The sequence below is a fragment of the Arachis ipaensis genome, chromosome B08 (assembly GCF_000816755.2).
Source record: "Arachis ipaensis cultivar K30076 chromosome B08, Araip1.1, whole genome shotgun sequence".
Classification (NCBI taxonomy): domain Eukaryota; kingdom Viridiplantae; phylum Streptophyta; class Magnoliopsida; order Fabales; family Fabaceae; genus Arachis; species Arachis ipaensis.
In genome coordinates this window covers 73,614,464-73,618,947 of record NC_029792.2, presented here as the reverse complement: position 1 = coordinate 73,618,947, position 4,484 = coordinate 73,614,464, and positions in this window count along the sequence as shown.

Sequence of the window (4,484 nt, the reverse complement as noted above, 5' to 3'; positions counted from 1 at the left end):
TTATAATTTTAAAATAAAAACACAAAAATTAATTTCTTAAAAATAATAGAAAAGCGGCTGAACAGACACAATAGTGCCTGTTGAGCCGCTAGTTCACTTATAATCCAACTTTAAAATTTGGATTTTACGTATGTATTGAAGTAACTTTTATTATGTTTTTTTGGTTTAAATTAAATCTTAAGTTTTTAAAGGCCAAACTAAAACAAAGATTCCATAAAATTTGTCTTTCATATTAGCCAAATAGTAAAAATAGGTATGAATTTTTATTTTATTGTATAACATAAATAAACCAATTCTAATAATATTTTTTCATATATATTCTCGCTTTTGCTCCGCCACATCCCGTTCTCACTTTCTTCTAACCATTTCTAGTTATTTGATTGGAATCAGAAGATAAAAATAAATTATAATAAAAAACAAGTGAAAACAAAACTTATCCTAACTAACATGAAAATAGTTAAAATTAACTATTTATGCTAAGTTAACAATTAATATTATTAATAGTATGTATGTAATACTGAAAATATAGTAATATTAAGAAAGAAAATATAAAACAAATAACATATCTCATTCGAGAACAGAAAACTAAGAATAAAGAATTTAGCTGAAAAGGGCACAATTCGAGTGTCATAGTCGCTATAACATGCAAATCATTTTGCCCTTAGAAAAAATAAAGAACATAAAATAAAATATATTAATGAGTTTTGCTTTACTTAGCGATGAAACTTCATTAATTTGAGTGAACAAGTTCCTCCGATATTTCAAATAAGTCTTCTACAAAAGATTCATCCAAATTTCTGTAGTAGCCCGAATACACGTATATGTGGAAATGAATCTCATATGAGAAAATTTTCAAAGGTATTGGTGAGATAAATTTTGGATGGTTCACCAAACCTGTAAAACTTTGAACTTCTAAAGAATTTTGATCAACAAAAAAATTAAACATGACTAGCCTCCCTAAATCGATGACTAATATTTTATGCATATTTTCTCCAAGAATTTCTGTACTGATATTTCACCCTAAGAAAATCAAGTTTATCATTTTCCAAGGAGTGATTCTTCAAAAAGATATCGGAGTTGGCAAGCCAGAGGGTACCTACTTATTTTTATTCTATCAAAGTGCCCAATTGGCCAATTCAATTCTCATAAAAAAATTTATTAACTTCGTTGCTAATAATGTTTGTTTGATAAAAGGTGCAATCTCTGGTGGCTATTCTCTTTCCGTGACTATAGTGGCTAGAGTCATTGGACTTGTCTCAACTTGATACTTGGAATAGTGGAATGCTTGTTGACCAAGCTTTATGACCTTTTAACAATGACGCATTCATCTCCGAAAGACATTCTAGGTACCAACCCAGAAACGTTACCCCCCATCCCTCCCCATATTTTGGACAGGGCCAAAGACTCGACCCAACCCGCATAACACCCAAAACCCCAACCTTAAGACGTGCATCCCTGACCGTCATGGTGACTTGGTACCCTGCGGCGGTGGTTTGGCTGGAAACATAAGAATGGGAGTCTCTCAAGCAAATTCACAAATGTGAAAGAGTAAAGTAAATGAATCTCTAATATTCGAAGAAGAAGAAGAAGAAGAAAGGGGGTTATGAAGCAGGAGTTCATAGCTGAGGTTCTTCCAATAGCCTGATGGTAGCAGTGACTATCTCATCTGGGTGTCCTCCCTGGTGGTCGAAGATGCAATGATTGCGGTCCTTCCAAACATTCCAAATCAACAATGTGAGGAGTTGTAGTTTTCGATGTCCTCCTATTTGCTGACGCAAGGTTAAGAAAGTTTTCTTCCACCACTCGAAAAAGTTAGAGGTTTGCATGTCAAGTATGAGCTCTTCAATCTCACTTTTTTTCCCACACTGCTTGTGCTTTCTTACATTTGAACAGGCAGTGGATGATTGTTTCAGTTTCGTTCTAGCAGTGACGACAGTCCGAGGGAGTGTTTTGGAACCTCTAATGGATCAAGTGGAATACCAGGAGCCTACCATGAAAACATTTCCAAAGAAATAGTTTGATTTTGTGTGGCAGTGGCAAATTCTAGAGTTGGGACCAAACTAATGATTGGCGCATATATTCGGGACAGAGGTCGATTGTTGCATGAAAGAACAGGTAAGCAATTCGGTACCTAGATGCTACATCATAGCTGTATGAGTTGTTCAAAGTCCATTGAAGCTTGTCGTGGTCATTTGAGAGCGAGATTGATAATATTCTGTGTGCAATTTTTGGTTAAAAATTTTTCATAATAACAACTCTGCCTCCACTGTCCCTTGCTATCTATCAGATTCTTCACAAAGACAAGTTAGGGAATTTAGCAGAGTATTGTTGGGGTTATTCCAAATTTGTAATGGATAAGGAGGAGGAAGCCATGGATCTGCCCGTATGTAGATGGAGTCTCCAGAACCCATCTTCCAGTTGAGGCCTTTTTCCAAAACGCATCTTCTTTCCAACATGCTTTTCCAACTCCAAGATAGTGAGGTACCCGCTTTTGTCCTTAAAATATATCCGTACTTGTAATATCTGCCTTTGTATACCTTTGCAATGAGTGAATTAGGATGAGTAGCTAGTCTCCAAATTTGTTTACCCAGAAAAACAAATTCTGAGCTCTAAGGTCTTTGATGCTGAGACCTCATTCTTTCTTAGGACGAGTCATTTTATCCCAGTTGATTTAAGCCATTTTTCTTTCCAATTCACGTTGCTCTCACCAGAATTGGTTTAAAATACTGTGAATTTCCTAGATAAGATTTTCATGGAGCTTGAAATAAGAGTGTGTGTAAATGTGAATCACTTTTTTCCCGCTCTGAGAAGGGTTTGTCTGCCACCACTAGATAGAAGTAACTTTTTCCATCCCTAAGCCCTTTTAATCACCTTTTCCTTGATGGAACCAAACAGAGCCTTCATGGATTTGTTAATCATCAACGGAAGTCCCAGATACTTATTTTGTGCTCTAATATGGATAATACTAAGCATTGTAGCAATTTATTTCCTGCATGGGACAGGGGTATTATTACTTAAAAAAACCACTGATTTATCTAGATTCACCTTCTGTCCACTAAAACTCTTATAACCATCAAGCAGCTCTATTAATCTTTGACAATTTTCCTCTGAGGCTTTATAAAATAGGATTGAGACATTAGCAAATAGCAAGTGGTTAATTGTAGGGCACCTCCTGTTAATCTAAATACCTTGAATTGGACCATTTTTCTTTGCTTTGTATAGCAAAAAAGATAAACTTTCAGCACAAAAAAGAAATAGATATGGGGATAGAGGATCTCCTTGGTGGATTCCTCTATTTGGTTTAAAAAAACCTAATGGTTGACCTTCCAAAACAACAGAATAAGAAACTGTGGTTATTAATTCTCGCATCTAGCAAATTCAGGTTGCATCAAATCCCATTATTTTCATGATAAACTATATAAATTGTCATTCCACTCTGTTATACGCGTTACTCATGTCCAATTTCATTGCCATTTCATATTCTAAGACTTTCTTCTTATTTTTTAGATAGTGCATATATTCATGAGCGATTAAGATATTGTTAGAAATAAGCCTCCCTTTCATAAAAGCACTTTGGTTAGGGCATATTAGTTTATTGATATAGTTTTGTAATCTATGAACAATGACTTTAGAGATAATCTAGTACATAACTGTAGATAAACTAATAGATCTCATCTGACTCACGTTGGTGGTATCTCGCACTTTCGGAATTAAGCAGATATTAGTGTGGTTGAGACTTTTTAGGATCCTCCCTCCACCAAAGAAGTTTCGAATTTCTTTAATAACGTCTGTACCAGCAATGTCCCAGTAGAACTGAAAGAATTTGGCCATCATACCATCATCACCAGGAGTACTCTGAAGATGAACACTAAAGGACACCCTCTTAACTTTCTCATCCGATACCAGTCTTCGCAACTTTCGGTTCATGCTAGCTGTAACCATAGGTTCAAAGTCTATAAAGAAAGGCACAGGTTCCCCTAGGTAGAGGAGGAAAAAATTCCCTTAAAGTAGTCTTCCGCCACTCGAGCATTGTCAGCATGAAATGTAGCAACCCCTCCTTCATTACCATGAGCTTTTCCAAATTTTATTACGCCTTGTTTGCGTTTTTAATTTTTAGTAAAATAAAGTTGTATTCTGATCACCTTCCTTTGGCCATTTTACCCTGGAATTCTTTTTCCATTAAAGCTTTTAATTAAGATAGGTTCTTTCTAGTTTCAACTCAATTTCATTGATTTCGTGGCCCCATTAATACCTGCATTTCTCATCTCTTCTAACTGTTCTGTGAGCTTGCCTATTAGCTTCTTTAAGTTAAAATTACTGTTTTGCTGCCACTATACAAGCTTATGTCTGCAAACTTTTAATTTTTGAGCTACTCTGAAGATATGAGAGAGCCTTCCACATTAATATTCTAACTTTCTCGAATAATCTCCTACACCTCCTCAGTACCACACATACGTTCTTGAAATTTGAAATGCCTTTTTGAT